Raw genomic sequence first — 21,307 nt, 5'->3', positions numbered from 1 at the left:
TAGAGTGAGTGCAGGGTCCTGGGTTTAGTAACACTTTAAAGTTCTATGGTCATAGTACACACTCCGTAACATCAGAATTGTAATAGCAATGCTAACAGTAGTTAATACAATCCAATATAAGCTTACTTGAAAAATCTCCTTTCATGTGGAGTTCTCCTGTCTGCTTTCCATCTTTCTGCAACCTCCTGGATTCTATGCATGCCTTGCAGCTTCTCCTCTGCTGTTTATGTTCAATTTCTAAGGACTACATAACCCATGGTACCTTGCTGTCTACAAGCAGTGTATTCCTGTATGGCTATTTCTATAGAAAAACTCCTCCTCTCAGCACCTCTAATTCAGAAGGCAGGCTCTGTGAAAAGTTTAAATATATAAAATTCCGCTTGTGGGACTTTAAGGGCAAACAAAAGCAACAAAAACAGCATTTGCATATTTCAATTGTTAAAAGATCCATAAAAACATTTATCAAAAAACATCCATGTCATCAGGTGCAAGTTGCAAATTATCTTCATATATGTCAGGGGTGGGCAACTGTGGCCCTCCAGCTGTTGTAGAACTACAAGTCCCATGAGGCATTGCAAAACTGACAGTTACATGACTCCGAAAGGCAGAGGCATGATGGGACTTGTAGTTCACCAACAGCTGGAGGGCTACAGTTGCCCACCCCTGCTATATGTAGAACTTCCAGGCATGTTACTGCTGTTTGAGCCAGATGTTATGAGCCAGATGTTATGATTCACAGCTATTCCTGGTGCTAGGAAATCAGCGCGTTTCGAATTAAACCAATATACACTTCTCCATGAGAGAATGTGTACCACACCATGGTGAAAAAGTAATACAGTGGTCTTTATCAATACAATATTTTACATTCTCAAGGCTACATCTTGATTAAACTTACATTGCATAATCCGCTTTCTGCAAATATGACATCCTCCATCAGGGAACACCCCAAATTGCAACAAGACCTCAAAGGGACAACAAATACTGCTGTCAAGCTATAATATGAAGAAAAATATAGTTTCAAGACTCACAACATTTTCAATGTAGCCTTGAGAATATAAAATATTGTATTGATAAAGACCTCTGAATACCAGCATTACTTTCTCACCATAGTGCGGTACACATTCCCTGATGAAGACGTTTTTCAGTTTTGAAGGTTTAATTAGAAACGCATTGAATTTCCCAGCACTAGGACTAGCTGTGAATCATATAACATCTGGTTGAAAGAGTGGGAACCTGCATGGCACTACCACATACACTCACTGGCCTCTTTATTAGGTACACCTGTTTAACTGCTTGGTAACACAAATTGCTAATCAACCAATCACATGGCAGCAACTCAATGCATTTAGGCAACTAGATGTGGTGAAGAGGACTTGCTGAAGTTCAAACAGAGCATCAGAATGGGGAAGAAAGGGGATTTAAGTGACTTTGAATGTGGCATAGTTGTTGGTGCCAGACGGGCTGGTCTGAGTATTTCCAAAACTGCTGATCTGCTGGGATTTTCAAGCATAGCTATCTCTAGGGTTTATAGAGAATGGGCCGAAAAAGTAAAAAATATCTAGTGAGTGGCAGTTGTGTGAACGCAAATGCTCTGTTGATGTCAGAAGTCAGAGGAGAATGGGCAGACTAGTTTGAGATGATAGAAGGCAACAGTAACTCAAATAACCACTTGTTACAACCAAGGTATGCAGAATACCATCTCTGAATGCACAACACGTCAAACCTTGAAGCAGATGGACTACAGCAGCAGAAGACCACACCGGGTGACACTCCTGTCAGCCAAGAACAGGACACAAAGGCTGCAATTCGCACAGGCTCACAATAGAAGATTGGAAAAATGTTACCTGGTCTGATAAGTCTTGATTTCAGCTGCAACATTCAGATGGTAGGGTCAGAATTTGGTGTAAACAACATGAAAGCATGGATCCATCCTGCCTTGTATCAACAGTTCAGACTGGTGGTGAGATGGTGTAATGGCGTGGGGGGTATTTTCTTGGTACACTTTGGGCCCCTTAGTGCCAATTTAGCATTGTTTAAACACTACGGCCTACCTGAGTATTGTTGCTGACCATGTCCATTCCTTTCTGACTACAACATACCCATCTTCTGATGGCTACTTCCAGCAGGACAATGCACCATGTCACAAAGCTCAAATCATCTCAAACTGGTTTCTTGAACATGACAATGAGTTCACTGTACCTCTACAGTCACCGGATCTCAATCCAACAGAGCACCTTTGGGATGTGGCGGAATGGGAGATTTGCATCATGGATGTGCAGCCGACAAATCTGCAGCAACTGCGTGATGCTATCATGTTAATATGGACCAAAACCTCTGAAGAATGTTTCCAACACCTTGTTGAATATATGCCAAGAATTGAGGCAGTTCTGAAGGCAAAAGGGGGTCCAATCCTGTACTAGCAAGGTGTACCTAATAAAGTGGCCGGTGAGTGTATATGATCTTACAAAGATAATTTGCAACTTGTAACTGGAGACATGGATGCTTTATGATAAATGTTTTTATGGATTTTTGATATTTTAACAATTGTAATAAACTTGAGAATTTTATTTTTATGTATGTCCCTAAAATTCTACTAGAGGAATTTTATATATTCAGACATAATAGGGATGGTGGCAACCTTCACCTTTACTGAGGTTTTTCATTGGCTCTGTGAAACGAATGTCACAGCAGTGCCTACTCACAGGGCACAGGAAATGCGTGTCATGGAATTCAAGGAAGTAAACATGTGGGAATCTTCATAAAGTAAGTTTACAAACTTCAAGATTGTTCAGATTAACGGGAGTAGGCTAGAAATAAATTCAATGTGGAAATGAATATACCATTTAAAATTTTGACCATAGATAAGCTTTATGTTCTGTTGGCTGCAGTGCAGTGTAGTGCTGTGGATCATGTTGCTCTGCACTGAAAAAAAATGACTGCATGTCATAATTTTTTTTTTTACCACACACCACCGTAGCATGGTGGTATGACCTGGCCTGATAGGGAACCAGGGTTTGTATGAATGGACCCTTACTTGCGAGGATTGAGGTGTAAACGAGCCCTTAATCTTCATTTCCTTTTTCAAAAAGTGCCCTTACCTTAGCTAATTTTTTGTGTTCAATCTGGTTTGAAAAGTAATTTATGAAACTACATTTCCTACCTTTCATTGTGCCATTTCCTTCTAGTGGGGAGTCACAATAGGCGTGTCAGTGGGAAGTCCATTGTGCGGTTAGAATTCATTGGCAGAAGAAGGGTATGAACATCTTCTGTATACTAAACGTTTTTCTGTAAAACTATTTTTTTTATAAATGATATTAAGCAATTGAGGAATAAATGTATTGCAAGTATGAGGGTTACTAAATAATAAAAAAAATAAAATAATGTATACTCACCTAGGCGGATGTAGCATCAGTCCAATGCTGCATCTATGCTCCGCCACTTCTAAGAGTGAGAACCGACCACTGATCACAAAAACCACAAAGACCACTGACTGCTCACTTCTCAGCCTTCAGTGAGCAGGGAGCTGGTGACGGTCAGCCACTGGCTCTCTCTTCTGCCCCCTCCAGAACTCACTGGAGTACCGGGCTGTGGACAAGGTGGGAGCGTCTGAGTCAGGCTCTCAGGAAAATATTGAGAGGCTGAGCCAGCTGCCGGTCCAGGTATCGGGGTGGATCCCGACAATAAATTCAGGATCTTTTCAGAGCCTGAACTGTCTGAGTGAGATCAGTTGACAGTGGGCTTTAGCTACTGTCTGCTGAATGCAGGTAACGGGTGTGCAGAACAAAGTGAACTTCTGTGATCCATAGAACTATAGCCATATGAGCTGCCCATACTTCTCCTTTAATGAGGATCAAGATCACATTCATTTAGCTGGCCATACACTGGAGGGATCAGCTCAGAAATGTTTGTATACTAGCCTGGACCCACCAGGAAGCTGTCACTCAAACTGCCGAGACAGTCCCCACCCTGCAGCCACATGTATTGATGGGGTGTGTAAACGCATGAGGAGGGTAAAGCCTTGGTAGCTTATGAGTGACAATCCACAGTGACAACGTCCTGGTGGGATAGCTTGGATGGATTTGGACTAGTATCCAAACCCGTCTGAGCTAATCCCCGATTTGCCAATAACAGATTCCTTCATCAATGCTATACAGCACAGATGGATGAATCCCCCTTTGCTGCCACTGTATTTTGATAGCCAGGCGCAAATAGCTATTCAGTCGAGTAGATTTTTGGCTGACAATTTTCCATCTACATCCTCTGAATTTTTTTAATCAAGGGATGTCAGGCAGGATGCAGCCAACAGGCCCACCCAATAAATAGACTTTGGCCAGTTTGTAAGAAACTGTCCAAAATGCTTACAATGTATGGCCAGCTTTAAAGTACAACTAAAGGCAAAAGTTTTTTTTAAAGTGATACTAAACCCAGGACCCTGCATTCACTATATCTGGTCTCCCACAGTACACAGAGCATGGAAATGCAATTATTTTAGTAAATATTAACTGCTAAATACCTTTTCTCATCAGCTAGAGCAGTCTTGTGACTTCAGCAATGCACTGGTTAAAGCTTGTAGGAGGAGTTTTCTTTCTGCTCTAGGAGGATGTGAATCCTCTGACCCTCTGTCTGCACAGTGCTGATTGGCCCTGTGCTGATCACATGCACTCTCCTTTTTACACAATGCAGAGGATTAACCCCTTCGCTCCCACAGTGAGTATAACAAGCATGCTTTACTGCATATACAGACTGATTTTACAGTTGTGGGTTTAGTTTTGGACAGAGTGGAGAGAGATTAGAACACTTGTCAGTTTTTATTGCTGCCTGTGTTTCTATTAGGGAGATTCACCCTCTCTGTTTGTACTGTGTACTATTATCATTGACAGTGAAAGTAAAAGAAAATCCCAAATGTGGGGTTTTCCCCAGAAAAGTAACAGAGGGAAATCTTCCAATGGGGAAACTAGTTCTGAGGTCCCCAAAGCAATTCTCTTAATTTGCAGGTATTTCCTCTCACTTCCTGTTTGGCTATGGGACAGGAAGTGAAGGGAAATCTCCCCAATGGGACACAAATAGTAAAAAAAAAAAAAAAAAATATGACAAGGGTAACAACCCTCCCTTGCTCTATCCGAAATGAAAAAAAAAGTTCTGCTTATAGTTCTACTTTAATATCCCTTGGAAGCATCTACCCAGCAAAATCAGAGATGTAAACATGCATGCAGTGTGTTGTTTCCTCAGATCCCTTCCCCTTTTACAGCTCAGCTTAGTCTGTCTACATCCCTATCTAGCCTTTTGTTGTGTGCAGGGAGGGATCAGGGTGTGATTATTCAGATAAAGGGCGTTCTTTGGAGGAGGAGGGGGTAGGAGTGCTTTCAGTACAAAACCATGTCAGGCTATAGTCCTAAAGACTACAAATGTCCCCAGAGAGCATTCATGGGGCTGGAGGGAGGAACAACAGTCATTTGATTAAAGGAAGTGATGAAAGTATTGGATAGAAGCATTGTTTAACTAAAAAGTACTGACACTGTGTTTGCTTACAGATGTTTGAGACTAAAGTCGTATGGACACCCTGGTTGTACAGAAGTCGATCTATAGATCAACTTCTGTACAACCAGCCTGTTAGATTGTTCCTGATTTTTCAGTGCCACTGGCTATAGCTGGCAGCACTGATCACTGTATTCTGAAGGTGGGGATGACTCCCTGCTATTAAAATACAAATCCAAAAGGAAGAATATTCCCCTATCCGCAACGAATGCATGGATGGGGAAATTGGATCTTTTTTTATTTTTTTGTTCAACCCACTGTTTGAACAAAAAAAAAAAAAAAAAAAACCAAAGCAAACAAAATGCTGAATGTATGAGCTGCCTAAGGCTAGGTTCACAGTATTGTGTTTTCCCTGCGGCCACGGCTACTGCACCTGCAAGATAAGCAGGGAGAAAGTCCCTGAACCTTGTCTGAAGCTACAGCTGCGTGGAAACTACATGCGTTTCTGCATTAACGGCACCCCCACACATCTGCTAAAAAACAGCATGCGAGTGCAGGAACGCATGCGATCTGGGGTCCTTCCACATAGGGCGGACCCATTTAGCAGATCCACTTGCTCAGCAGGGATCTCTCCATTGAGCAAACAGATAACAGGTCTGTCTACTTTGCAGCAGCACACAGAGCAACTTGCTCTTTTCAATGGGAGGTCGCATGAAAATGGACTACCTGTCCATTTCCATCCGACCCGATCCAACAGACGGAAGGGGAATTGTATCCACATCGGGTCCGCCTGCCCATTTTTCAGGCGGACTTGATTGGAACCTCCATTCTCCTCTATGGAGCGGCGGGTGTAAATGGACATGTGTCCATTTACATCCGCCGCTCCATAAAGGAGAATGGAGGTTCTGATCAGGTCTGCCTGAAAAACGGGCAGTTGGACCAAATCGGAATATCCATGTGAAAGGCCTTAGTCCAGCACCCGCATAGATGTGAGCCCAGACTTAGGCTGGCCATACACTGTTCCCTTTGTTCATTCAGCCCATAAACCGATTGCTCCATCCACACCAATAAGGTGGATGGATGAATCCCTCCGTCCCAACATTGTATTCTGACAGCAGCACCCTGGAAGCTGCACTCCCAAAAATGCCAATACACAAGTGTTACAGGTCTGTCGGTGGAGACAAGGGTAAGGTGTGCAGCCTGCAGTACCTGTATAAGGTGCAGGGGAGCACAGAAGAACGGGTGCTGATCTCTGCATTCTCATTGTAATAAACAGAAAAGAATCACAACACAGACAACCACTTCTAGTATAGTGGCAGCAGGAAGAGCACACCAATAATAGCACTAACATACAGAATACTGGATGCAAGAAGGAACATATAATGAAGGAGTGACTAACCTGTATCATACAGAGGAGAGCGCAGAACATGTGTCGTTCTCTTGTTTTCAAAGTCTAATGTGAGCTAGATAGCATCACTTTCCTGTGGTTACACTCTAAGCATTAGAGCTCCCCCTAGCTGCAGCCTAGTGATAACATTTCCTGGAGGTCTATTGCAGTGTTTTTCAACCTTTTTTTTTTTTCTCAAACAAGGCACCCTTGCTTTCCATTTTTTGCGATACGGCGCTGCGTTACTTTAACTGACAATTACACGATCATGCAACGCTGCACCCAAATTAAATTTACGTCCTTTTTTTCAGTGGTATTGATCGCCTGTCCCTTTTTTTTACGCTATAAACAAAAAAAACCCAACAAATTTGAAAAAAAAAACCCAATATTTGACTTTTTTATATTAAACATGTCCAGTAAAAAAATGTTTAAAAATATAATTTTGTCAAAATTTAGGCCAAAATGTATTCTGCGACATGTCTTTGCTAAAAAAGAATCCCAATACATGTAAATTAATTGGCTTACGTGACAGTTATAGCATCTACAAATCGTGGTATATATACTGGAATTTTTAATTTTTTTTTATACAAGTAATGGCAGTGATCAGTGACTTATACTGGGACTGCAGCGGGCATTCTGACACTGGGGGAACTGACTAACTGCCACTGACATCTCCAATAACACTAATACAATGATCAGTGCTAATAAAAAGCACTGACACTGTACTAATGACACTGGGCAGGAAGGGGTTAACATCTGGGGCGATCAAAGGGTTAACTGTGTGCTGTTTTACTGTGTGTGCTGTGGGTGTTTTACTAGGGAAACATACTGCTGTGTATTTCGCTGCTGTGCAGAGAAATACACAGCAGCATGTTACTGCTGGCAGGAGAGAGACCCGTGTTGTTTACACACAGGTCTCTCCCGTCAGTGATACTAAGAGATTGCCAGGTGCCGACGTGGAATCTCCGGCCGGGACCCGGTGATCGACATCTGTAACCACCAATGGAGGTGCGGGTAGGGCGGCATGCATGCCCCACATGATTTTATGCAGCCCTACTTCCCTGTAGCAGTAGTTCTCTTATAGGGCAGTCGGGAAGCAGTTAAAAAAAGAAAAGTAATACACAAATGGACAATCCATGTTGAATCGGTACACAGCAGATTTATAAATCCATACACAGATCAAAAAATTGTTAGGATACCCTCAAGTTGCCCTAAACCAGAAAGGAAAGGAGGCGTGGAAGGGAGGAAAAAGGAATGGAAGGGCAAATAACCTTGGGAAGGGGGAGGTAGGCAAGGACAGTTAGGGGGCATGTCAGTAATCAAGATAACAGTGTGACCAGTCAAAACAATACAGTTCAATACAAGAGGGATTTGAGGGCCCTGTTCCTTGGAGCATACAATCTAGGAGGGAGGTGCTAGTGGTACAAAAGGTAGTAACTGTGGGGGATGGACTGGTTGGAAGAGTAGAAGATTCCAGTATTAGCTGAGGGCAGGATAGGCTTCCCTGAAGAGATAGGTTTTCAGAGATAGCTTAAAAGTGAGCAGAGTAGGCGATAGTCTGATTTTTAGGCATTTTACCATGGCACTCCAGACTGCCTGGTTGAAAGAAGCTGGTCTATTCATTTAGCTGCTAGCACGGTGTATAGCGATGCAGAAAGGCACACAAAGGACTCCAGCCATGATAGAGGTATTTCCAGCTGGGTGTTCCACAGCTCATACCTGCAATAGTCAGTGGAACTCCATACCAGATACAACTCACCCTGGAGCTCAGTGTACTGCAGTCTGATGACGGGTACAGTGCTCATGTATAATATCAACTTAAGGTGACCATAGAGGAGTAGAAAATCATTTGAAAATGTGTTTACATTTGATAAAGATCTCTGAAACGAGTATGTGATAACGCCATCATTGATATTAATTCCCCCCCCCCCACTTGTCGATGTACAACACAAAGGTGCATTTTTTTGTTGATTGATTACAGGATAAACGCTCATGCGCACTACGATTTAGCATGTCATTCTAAAATCGATTCTGCTACCCATGCTTTGAAAATAATTTGCTCATACTAAAATATTCCAACAGGACTGTTTGTTTTTGGTCATAAATTTGGCATTTCAAGAATCAATATGAGCCTGCTAACATTTAGAAAGTCGAACGATGGCAGCATTTCAAACTAAATTTGAAATTATTTTCTACTCGTCTATGGCCAGCTTTAGGCAGTCTGCCACCAGGCCTGCAGATAGGCTGACCACCAATGTCACCCCTCCCTTAACTCAGGAGAACCAGTCGTACAAGGTTTCTAATTGGTGGGGAAGTCACGGCTGCTGTGATTACAGTGTGGTATCAGTGCCCTGCATGCCACCTGTGCTATGTTGTTCTATGGCAGGGCTAGACAAGCTCGGAGAGTTGCAGTTCTACCTGGACAATGTGGGAGATCAAAGATCAATGAAGTGCAGCACCTTTTTTTTATTTTAAGAAATATTTATTAAAATATAATAAAAATAATGTAAAAATATAAACTTAGCCTACTTAAACTTAGCTTCGGAGTTTGACACTAGCCATTCACTTTCATTAACACATTTTTTCATGTGTGATGCTGGATTCCATCATGAAGGCAGAAAGACTGGTATTGCAGGCTGCCTTGCTGGACTAGTTTCAGGCCTAACTGTCCACTCTGAGGTCAGGCCAATGTAAGTAGTACTGTATGTAGTGCAGTGTACAGAGGTCACTAGGATGTAGGGCAGTGTACAGCGATCAATAGAATGTAGGGCAGTGTACAGCAATCACTAGGATGCAGGGCAGCGTACAGAGATCACTAGGATGTAGGGCAGTGTACAGCGGTCAGTAGGATGTAGGGCAGTGTACAGCGATCACTAGGATGTAGGGCAGTGTACAGCGATCACTAGGATGTAGGGCAGTGTACAGCGATCACTAGGATGTAGGGCAGTGTACAGCGATCACTAGGATGTAGGTCAGCGTACAGCGATCACTAGGATGTAGGGCAGCGTACAGAGATCACTAGGATGTAGGGCAGCGTACAGAGATCACTAGGATGTAGGGCAGAGTACAGAGATCACTAGGATGTAGGGCAGCGTACAGAGATCACTAGGATGTAGGGCAGAGTATAGAGATCACTAGGATGTAGGGCAGAGTATAGAGATCACTAGGATGTAGGGCAGAGTATAGAGATCACTAGGATGTAGGGCAGTGTACAGAGATCACTAGGATGTAGGGCAGTGTATAGAAAAAAGTAGTTTGAAGGCAGTATACATAGATGGATGTAGGGCAGTGTATAGAGGTCAGTAGTATGTATTGCAGTGTACAGAGGTCAGTAGGATGTAAGGCAGTGTATAGAGGTTAGTAGTATGTATTGCATAACATCAATGTGCCCCCTTACTTCAGCTTCCCCCTTACATTAGAGCCCCTCCCCCTTACATCAATGTGCCCATTTACTTCAGAATCAACCCTTACATCAGAGTCCGCCCTTATATTATTGTTCCTCCTTACAATATCCCCAACAGTATCCCCATTCCCCACTTACATCAATGTGCCCCCCTTACATCAGTGTACCCCCTTATATCAATGTACCCATTTATTATTGTCCCCTCCTTACATCAGTGTGCCTTCCCTTACATCAGTGTATCCCCCTTATATTAATGTGCCCCCTTATATCAGTGTGCTTCTTCTTACATCAATGTGCCCCCCTTATATAAATGTGCCCTTACATCAGTGTGCACCCCTTACACCAATGTGCCCCCCACTTACATCAGTGTGCCCCCCTTTAAAATATTAGTCCCCATTAAAGTGATATTAAAGTCAAGGGTTTTTTCATAAAAACAAAAAAGAAGTTTATACCATTGCACAGAGCAGTCCCTTATCTCTTCTTTGGTGGTCCCCTGCCTGTGCTGTCTGCTCATCCTCTTCTGAGTCACCCTATAGTAAGCCAAGATAGGGGCACTCATGCGGGTGCATTCCTGAGCCAAACTGTGTGTGTCCACAGACCAGGGACAATAAATCCCAGGTGCCAGGTCACCCATGGCAACTAGAAATTGCATCTTGGAGCCTGGGCATTTGTCAGCACATTCACTGTTGAAGGGATGCACAATTTGTATCCCCCGATGCCTGGAACATGCAGTGCCGGGAGTTGTGCAGGTAGTTTTTTTCTACATTGCTCGCGCCCCTATGTATCCTGGGCTATGCTTGCCCATCTGCAGGCCCAGGAAAGGCATAGCGAGCACCGCAGGGTAGAGGGGAGGGAGGAGAGCGGACACCCCATCTTGTTCCTGACACGGAAGCGATGTGTATCATGCTACTTCCGGGTCCCTGTTGAAACTTTCCAGGTCAGCATGGTCAGAAAAGAATGTAATGTGGTGTGATCTGAACTGCATTACATTCAGTGGAGCACGGGGGAGACATGCACGGTCTTTTAGACCGTGCATATCTCATTAAAGAGAACCTGTCACCAAAAAAATCATTACATGGGGGACTTTTTTGTCCCCTACGTGATGGGAAAAAAAATTAAGTAAAAAAAAATTTTTTTTTTAATTGTAAACACTTAGTTACACCAAAGCACATAAAATCCCACCCTCACATACAGTCATGGCCGAAATTGTTGGCACCCTTGATATTTTTCCTGAAAATCAAGTATTTCACACAAAAAAGGTATTGCATTAACACATGTTTTGCTATACACATGTTTATTCCCTTTGTATGTATTGGAACAAATATAAAACAGAGGCAGAAAAGCAAATATGACATAATGTCACACAAAACCCCAAAAATGGGCTGGACAAAAGTATTGGCACCCTTAACTTAATATTTGGTTGCACACCCTTTGGAAAACATAACTGAAATCAGTCGCTTCCTATAACCATCAATAAGCTTCTGACACCTCTCACCCGGAATTTTGGACCACTCTTCCTTTGCAAACAGCTCCAGGTCTCTCTTATTGGAAGGACACCTTTTCCCAACAGCAATTTTAAGATCTCTCCACAGGTGTTCAATGGGATTTAGATCTGGGCTCATTGCTGGCCACTTCAGAACTCTCCAGCGCTTCTTTGCCATCCATTTCTGAGTGCTTTTTGACGTATGTTTGGGGTCATTGTCCTGCTGGAAGACCCAGGATCTTGGACGCAAACCCAGCTTTCTGACACTGGGCCCTACAGTGCGACCCAAAATCCTTTGGTAATCCTCAGATTTCATGATGCCTTGCACACAGTCAAGGCACCCAGTGCCAGAGGCAGCAAAACAACCCCAAAACATCATTGAACCTCCACCATATTTTACCGTAGGTACTGTGTTTTGTTCTTTGTAGGCCTCATTCCGTTTTCGGTAAACAGTAGAATGATGTGCTTTACCGAAAAGCTCTATCTTGGTCTCATCTGTCCACAAGACGTTTTCCCAGAAGGCTTTTGGCTTACTCAAGTACATTTTGGCAAACTGTAGTCTTGCTTTTTTATGTCTCTGTGTCAGCAGTGGGGTCCTCCTGGGTCTCCTGCCATAGCGTTTCATTTCATTTAAATGTCGACGGATAGTTCGCGCTGACACTGATGCTCCCTGAGCCTGCAGGACAGCTTGAATGTCTTTGGAACATGTTTGGGGCTGCTTATCCACCATCCGGACTATTCTGCGTTGCAATCTTTCATCAATTTTCCTCATCCGTCCACGACCAGGGAGATTAGCTACAGTGCCATGGGTTGCAAACTTCTTGATAATGTTGCGCACTGTGGACAAAGGCAAATCTAGTTCTCTGGAGATGGACTTGTAACCTTGAGATTGTTGATATTTTGCCACAATTTTGGTTCTCAGGTCCTCAGACAGTTCTCGTCTCCTCTTTCTGTTGTCCATGCTTAGTGTGGCACAGACAGACACACAATGCAAAGGTTAAGTGAACGTCTCTCCTTTTTATCTGCTTTCAGGTGTGATTTCTATATTGCCCACACCTGTTACTTGCCCCAGGTGAGTTTACAGGAGCATCACATGCTTGTAACATTCTTATTTATCCGCAGTTGTGAAAGGGTGCCAATACTTTTGTCCAGCCCATTTTTGGAGGTTTGTGTGACATTATGTCGAATTTGCTTTCTTTCCTCCCTTTTTTTGTTTTGTCCCAATACACACAAAGGGAATAAACATGTGTATAGCAAAACATGTGTTAATGCAATACGTTTCGTGAGAAATACATGATTTCCTGGAGAAATATCAAGGGTGCCAACAATTTCGGCCATGACTGTATACGCACGTACAAATGTAAATGCACGTGTTGGGGTGCCTACATATTAAAACATTGATTGTGATCATGGGCGGACTGACAACTCATGGGGCCCCCCGGGCAATAGGGTATCATGGGGCCCCTGTGTCCTTGCCCAAACTCAAAAAAGCCTATGAAAAAGGTACCAGGGGTATCTCATGGGGCCCCCTACTGACCCCAGGCCCTCGGCATTGCCTGAGTTTCCAAATGGTCAGTCCGCCCCTGATTGTGATACATATGTTACATATCTCAACTGACACGAGAGCAATAATTCCAGCCCCAGACCTCCTCCGCATGTGATGACCTATAGGGGGCTTTTAAAACATCACCTATGGAAAATATAGGTTACTGAAGTTTGGGGCTCCTAACTTTTCTAGCTGGCTCCTAGATTCAAAGAAAATTTGTCAAGCCCTGCCATAAGTACACCCACTGCGGCACAGCACCCCCCCCCCCCCCCGCATTAAAGCCACTTTAACATCAGTGTGCCCCCCTTCTTACAGCGATCAATGTGTCCCCTTACCTTAAAGTGGAGCTCCACCGAGAAGGGGTAGTTACGCTTTAAGCCTTTGTCCCCTGCTCCCCATTAAGGATTGCACCTTTGGGGAGCGGGGGGGGGAGCAAGTCCCTGAATTTGACAGGTACCCACTCCCACTTCTGCTGTGATAACCTAGGCGATCAGAAGTTGTCTGACCCCCCCTCCCCATAGTCTTCTGGGACATGTGACAGGTCCCAGAAGACTACGAGGCCATTTGCAAAGCGCAGCGCTTATCACGCATGTGCAGTGGGCATCCAGCTGTGAAGCCGCAATCTGTCAGAGCCGGGTTCCCACACTGAAGATGTTGACTCCAGGGAGAGAAGACGGCCGCTGTAGCTGCTGACTTTTATATGAGGAAGCTCTGTCCCCTGTGAGAGCTAGGGCAAACACATGACGTCATTGGTTGTTAGGATTCCGGTGGTCCTAACAGCCAAGGACAGTGGTAGTGGTGGGGGAGGGTTCAGAGATTCAGAACACTCTCCTAGGCAGTGCAGTAGTGGCTGAACAGAGCAGATCTTTCAGCTCACAGATCAGCTCTGTGTGGTCACTTTTGAACTGCCTAGGAGAGTTCGGCAAGGGCAGCATTATCCTCCATGTGTGCAGTGTGTAAGCTCACAGCGGGCCCTATCATCTTTAGCTCTGCGCATATTGCACACATGGATAATACACCACTGACGCTAAGGGGTTTCTTTACTAAAGCTGGAGAGTGCAAAATCAGGCTTACTTCTGCATAGAAACCAATCAGCTTCCAGGTTTTATTGTCAAAGCATAATTGTGCAAGCAGAGGTTAGAAGCTGATTGGTTTCTGTGCAGAACTCAACCTGATTTTGCACTCTCCAGCTTTAGTAAATAAGCCCCTAAGTGTTCACCTACAGAACTTCGGGGAGAAGAGAGCATAGCTCCCAACTCTCCCTTTCTTGGAGGGATTGTCCCACTTTTGAAACCAAATTCCCGTGTCCATCGTGCAGCCTCAGTTGTCCCTCTTTGTCTTTATACAAAATGTACTATTTTATTACCATAAGTTTTAGGCTTTACTAAACTTTTTTTTTTAATCTAACCTTTAGATTGCATTTCCTATTTTGAAAAGTTTAATATACAATAAAAAAAAAATTGAGGTCAAGAGTTAATGCTAAAAGGTGTCCCTCTTTATCATTTTAGAAAGTTGGAAGGTATGCACACATCACATAAAAGGCTGCTATTGGGTATGTTTGCTGCATTGTCCGGGGATGTAGGGAGGCTGAGCAGCAGACATCCTCCGGTCTATGGGAACACAACTGTCAAGCCTGGTGTTGCCACCTGATCATGGGGAGGATGTCAATGCAGCTGACACCACTGAGCCCTGGACAGAGAGCAGGAGGAGCCAAGTCAACACCCTAGGAACCAGTGAGAGGCCGCTAACCATACTCTACTTACAGCTAAAGAATAGTATTACTTTTTGTGGACACCATTCAGACATCTACACCCAGGTTCAGAGGGACTTAATTCTGAGCACTCCATCGTCGAATTTGGGCCCCAACATACTGGCCAATAGGGAGGGGTTTGACAAAAACTGCTGGATCATTGTCATAGCATCCCTCTAGACAGTATCTTAACCAGTATAAGTGTGATATTGGGGTGCTTGAGCTCAGAGCTCAGTGGTGGAGTGTTCATAGTGAGTTGTGCCAGTCGGAACTGCAGTTTAAGGGTTTTCTGGCCCACTTTTAAAAGGTTGCTCATATAGGGGGTTTTCTCCAGCAAAATCAGATAAGAGAAAATACTGAGCTACCTGGCTCAGTTTCCAGCATGCTCATGTCTCTGGTCTCTCAGACCTGGCTCTCTGGTTTTCCTTGCTCAATCGGCCTTTGATTACAAGCCCCAGCTGTATGGGCCCACTCATGGACTCCCTCCAGTCTCTGGGATTTGCTAGTAGCCTCAGCTTTCTCTGTCTTCTCAGACTGGCGCAGCTCTCTTGCCTCTTCCATTCCTGTGGGCAAGAAATCCCCTTGAGTCTGGCTTATAACTAATCTGCACACCTGTGCACTCACATGACCTGTAGATTGACTGATTTCAAACAGGCCTGGCGGACTGCTTGACTGGCTTAATTTTGATGCATCAATGGCCAGCTTAAAGGCTTGTTTAGACTTGTGGTTGGGGGGTGGTAAAATCTCACAGTTGCACTGTGTTTTTACCACCCCTCAGCCATTCCCCCTATAGCTGGGAAGATGGAGGTTATGACAAGAATTATACCCCCCCGTTGCGCTTGGCAGGCACTGCTGCCTGCTGAACGGGATTCATCAAGTGAATAGAGCTGTGATGCAACCACCATGTAACCGTGCACACACACTGGTGGCACAGTAGTTGGGCATTTAGGGGTTTAAAGTGAGTGGCGAGGACGACTGGCATTGTATTGCCTCCTCACTGCCTGTTTAAACCCCATCAATGCTCTCTGAAGAGTAATATGAATGCGGATCGCTTTTTGGAGAGCAAGCAAGTGTAAACAAGACATTACAGTTTGATTTTTTTTTTTTTCCAGAAAACGTCCAGTAGAAAGTTTATTCTCTCCCAGCATGCTGTACAGAACAATCCTTAGACTCCATGCACATGAGCATAATAAAGTACTGCTACCTACACTGCCTCTTGCTGCCAGAAGCTAGCAGAAAAATGTCTGTTTTGGCTTGTAATTAGAAATGTTTATGTGCGTTTACAGGCATATGGCATTCAGAAGCATTTGAGTGTAAACTCATTCTACTGCAAGGGTTAATTGCTTGTTTCATCTAGGGGAGAGTAAAAGTGCTTTTAGCTGAACCTCTGCTCCCCCATGTTCCAGTGGTGGATTGTCCTTCAGTGTTATTATATCCAACGTAGGTCAATGGACCCTGCATTGGTCTTTATGACATCAGGACCTTTGACCGCTGGTTGCAGGGGAGAAGACGCTGCGGAGCCCAGAGCCCGGCCTAGAAGAAGAAGGAGGAGCAGAGAATCAGGTAAATAAATCTACTTTAACGGGTCCCTAATCCCAAACAAGCAAATAATCCTTGCAGTGCAGGCTTAGCCACACAGCAAGTGATTTATATGTTTCCCGGAGTTTAGTATAATTAAAGGCAAAACTTTATTTAGCTTTAAATAGAGTGGAGAGGGATTGGGACACCTGTCAGTTTTTATTGCTGTCTGTGCACCCATTAACCACTTGCTTACTGGGCACTTTTACCCCCTTCCTGCCCAGGCCGATATTCAGCTTTCAGCGCTATCGCACTTTGAATGACAATTGCGAGGTCATGCAACACTGTGCCCATATGAAAGCTGGGTGTTTTATTTTTTGCACTATAAATGAAAAAAGAGCGAAAACTTTGAAATAGTTTTCTTTGTTTCTATTATACAATTTTGCAAAACAGGTAATTTTTCTGCTTCACTGATGTGCGTTGATGAGGCTGCAGTGACAGTGTGAGGAAAGTACTGCCAATAACCGGCAAGTGTACATACATAGTGGTCAACTAAGTGAGTGTAATAGTCCCGTGAGCAACCAAAAAAACAAAAACAAAAGAAATAATAAAGATAAAAAATACCAATGTGAAAAAAAACAACTTAAAGTTGCTTTAAAATTGCTAAAGTTGCTTAGTGATATCCCCCTGAAGAAGCCACGTCACCTGTGGCATAACGTGTAGGGGAGAGCCTAGCTGACGTCATTATGCAACACGAGATCAGAGGAAGGATACTGGAGGAAAGTGTATTACTATTATGTCTTATATCTGGGGCGATCTAGCACCAAAAACTTGTGAGTGGCATTTTTATCTTATTTTAAATAAAGTGTTATAAACAATAAAGCACTATTTCTACCTATTCCGTTTTTTTTTTAATGGACCCTTGGGAAGAGGAGGAGAAGGAGACACCAGATTCTAAGTTTTCTGCGGGAGAAGGAGTATCAAGGGAATCCTTATTCCATTAGTCCCAATGAGAGGACACAAGCGTGGTGTGACCAAAGCGTTATATAATGTGAGGTCAAAAAGCTCCAGGAGAGAGCACAATCAGGGTGTTGGTGGAGGAACACTGGTTTATGCTTTATGAAGATCTGAAGTGGTGAAAGAGTGAAGGAGTATAAAGATATATGGGACTTTATATATATTTTTTTTGTATATGGGTTTTTCCCCTTTTTTTGTCATTTGTGTGTGTGTGTGTATGTGTGTGTATATATATATATATATATATGTGTGTGTGTGTAAATATAAAAATTTAGGTTTGTGATTAGGATTTTAAGAGGTGTTTATTATTAGGAAGGCATTGGACTAATATGCTTTTTCTATATACATAGTGGTCAGCTGTAAGTGGACACAGCTGATCACATGGCAAACGACCGCTGTGATTGGCCTTTTACCATGTCATGTGATCATCTGTGTCTAAAGGACACAGCGATTACAGACAATGCTGGGTGCGCGCTGCTGGGGGAATGTGGGGGGAGTATTCTGGGAGGACATCCAATGACGCCCTCCCAGAACTGGACTACCGCACTGTAGCCATCATTTGGTAGTAAAGTAGTCAAGAAGATTCACCCTTTCCATTTGTCCCATTTACCATTATCATTGAAAGTAAAATAAAACCACAAATTTTGAGTTGTCCCAGAAAAGTAATAGAGGGGAAATCTTCCAATGTGGACACTAGTTCTGGTGACCTGGGGGTGCCCAAGGAATTCCCTTAATTTGCAGGGATTTCCTCTCACTTCCTGTTTGGCAATGGGACAGGAAGTCAAGGGAAATCTCCACAATGGGACACAGATGTCGAAAAAGATCTGACGGGTTATAACCCTCCCGTGCTCTATCCAAAATGAAAATAAAAAAAGTTTTGCCTATAGTTCTACTTTAATAATTGTAAATGAATACATACTTGGATAAATTGGTGTTTTTTCAATCTTTCTGGAGTATTGCTTTATCTAAAATAGTGCCATTTACTGCAAAAAAAAAAAAGATATTTTGTAAATTGGAATAGCTTCTTACTTTAAACTCTTAAAATTTGTTCCAGTAATCATATTAATGCCACTACAGCTAGAACCTTTTTATTGCCACTAGGGGGGGATATTGTTTCTCATATAATACTTTAGCAGGTTGATATAGTATATGTCCTTTTTATCCACATTTCATTAACTATAACCTACTGGAAAAAAAATCAGCCATTATTTATGAAATCATCACCCAGGTTTCCTGCTGTAGAATCCTTAGCATCTTCTTGATATGGTACTGGTCACAACCGTAACTTCCAGCATGGTGCTGCAGAATATTTGGTGTCATAGTGCTAAAGAACATTATTAGTCTCATCAGTTAACAAATAAAACTCATTTTGAAAAGACTGATTTCAGATATGAAGTTGGGATTATCCTCCCAAAACAGAGACTTTTGTAAACTATAAAGTTCTGTTAGTTACCTACAGTATATAGAGCAGTTAAAGTGGTTGTAAACCCGAATATATACCCAGTCAAATTAATGGCCTTGGGTGAAGAAACAAAACCTGTTGTACCTGTATATCTACAATCCTCTTTCCTCTACATCCAAAGTGCAGAATTTACACAGGATCTCTCAGCTCTGAAAAGTGGGGTGGAGAGCTGAACTTACATCAGTGAGGAAAGCTCTGAGAGCCAATTGGAGGGAAGGGACACCCCCCCCCCCCTCCACACAGCACATGAACAGAGCTGAGGCTCTCAATCACAGGCTGTGCCCTCCTCTGTCACCTTTTTTCTCTTTGTGTCAAGAAAAGTAGTCAGAAGTGCAGATATCAGAAGTACAAGGTAGCAGACAAAAATGACACTTAGTACTCTGGACTGAGACAAGTACACACTATAGAGGGATATGCTTTGTAAATATGTCTGAGGTTTACAACCACTTTAAGGCATCATGCACATGGATGCTCTCAGGCATTCAAAATAAATTGCAGGCATATTCCTGTGACTATATGCTGTACTTGTATAAAATTGATCATGGCTTTTTTGCACCCAGGGATTTACGCCTCTACACAAGTTTACACAAGCACAGCATATACCCATATACATCAAGTGTATCTCCATTCATTACTATGGGCAGCTGTACACTGCAGCTGTCCAACATGGATGTGGAAAATTACATTGAATACCAGAAAGCATCCACGTGCATAAGGCCTAAAGGAAAAGGAGAGCTTTTGATTAGTTTACTTTTATTTGAAAATGTGTATGTTTATAAACCAGTGTTTTATATACTGTACTTGTTTCATTATTTATGAACATTCTTTTTATTTACAATTTAACATGAGAAAAATATTTTCCCTACAACTCTAGTGACTTAACTTACCGGTATTGGAGGGTGTCCCAATTCATTTAGACTAATGGATCCTGTGGAAATCTTCTGTGTTGGGTGCCCAGACCTCTTCCTAGTGCTGAACTTCTGCCTCTGTAGGAGTTATTAGGTTTGGGTCTGTGGCTGAACTCAGTAGAAGAATCTAGACTTGGAAGGAAAAGATATTTCCAATATATTTAGAAAAAAAAATTGTATATGTGACATTTATTTACAATATATTGTCCTATGCTAATATATTTTAATATGTATTCTAAAAAAATTTAAATATATTTTCTAAAGGCATATATTTAAAAATATATTTTTTTAAATATATTCTTCAGAGTTTTTTTAACATATAAAAAAGTAATTTTAACATATTTGTAAATGCATTTGAAAAATCTAGATTAAATATATTTTCAAAGACATATATTTTGAAAATGTATTTTTAAAAATATGTTTCATATTTTTTTTTTTTAAAGCATTGCAGCATACACTGTGTGTATGTATGTATGTATATGTATATATGTATATATATATATATATATATATATATATATATATATATATATATATAAAAATATATATAAATAAATAGATATTTTTTAAATATATTGAATACATTCAAAATTGTAGTATTTCAAATATATGTCAATATATTTGGGAACAATATTTTTAAAATATATTTTTCTTCCATGTGGGCCTCCCCTCTTATTCATGGAGAATAGCCCATGCATAGTGCACACTGCATGTAACACAAACTCTGAATGGAGAATGACATGATCCTCTCCCCCATTCAGAGATTGTGTTACATGCAGTGTAAACTGCACTTTTCTCAATAAAATGCTCCTCCCTGCATTTTGTCTGTGTCTTGCAATAAACAGTAAAAAGCCCCCCTGAAATGGATTCCATGTTAGCCAATCAGCTCTTTAGACTGGTAAGTAAGGTAACTCATGCACACTGGGCATTTTTTTTTTTAACTACCCTAGAAGCCTTCTCCTGGCAAAAGCGCTTTGGTCAAAAAACGTAAAAGCGTGTGCCGTGTTTACATGCATTTACCTGCAGCAAGCGTTTGGGCATTAATTTGTTTAATTGGGCAGAATAAATAATTTATTCTGGCCATTGAAATAAATTAAAACTTAAGCACTAAATGCGCCTACTGTTTTGGCGTGTTTAAGTGCATCAAGCGTTTTTTTTCTGCCAAAACTCCGCTGCTCCATGACTTACTGGCAGTGGGTTTTTTTCCTGCCACTAAACTCTCCAGACACAAAACGCTGCTAAAAGCCTATATGTGCATGGACACATAGGATAACACGCAGGGGGGTTTAGAGGCAGTAAAAAAAAAAAAATGTCTGACACCCCTAGAAGTAGCTTCAAAACGCCCTGTGTGCATCAAG

At 42.3% G+C, this 21,307-nt stretch overlaps 1 protein-coding gene and 1 long non-coding RNA gene across 4 annotated transcripts in view; one reads left to right on the top strand and one right to left on the bottom strand.

Moving 5' to 3' along the window:
* The window catches only part of HDAC10 (histone deacetylase 10), a 56,911-nt gene extending 49,952 nt beyond the window's left edge, over window positions 1–6,959 (bottom strand). For all 3 annotated transcript variants that reach the window (XM_089684511.1, XM_089684515.1, XM_089684523.1), the window contains exon 1: window positions 6,875–6,959. The gene's annotated coding sequence lies outside the window, so the exon portion shown is untranslated. The remainder of the gene's footprint in view (window positions 1–6,874) is intronic.
* LOC149472855 (uncharacterized) overlaps window positions 1–21,307 on the top strand; it is a 166,108-nt gene that overhangs the window by 69,059 nt on the left and 75,742 nt on the right. The gene's annotated exons all lie outside the window — the stretch shown is intronic.

Source organism: Staurois parvus, unplaced genomic scaffold (genome assembly GCF_062004578.1).
Source record: "Staurois parvus isolate SC_StPar_1 unplaced genomic scaffold, SC_StPar_1.0 ptg000019l, whole genome shotgun sequence".
In the NCBI taxonomy this organism is placed as follows: domain Eukaryota; kingdom Metazoa; phylum Chordata; class Amphibia; order Anura; family Ranidae; genus Staurois; species Staurois parvus.
The sequence above is the reverse complement of the archived record's forward strand: the minus strand, read 5'-3'. Positions and strand labels throughout refer to the sequence as shown.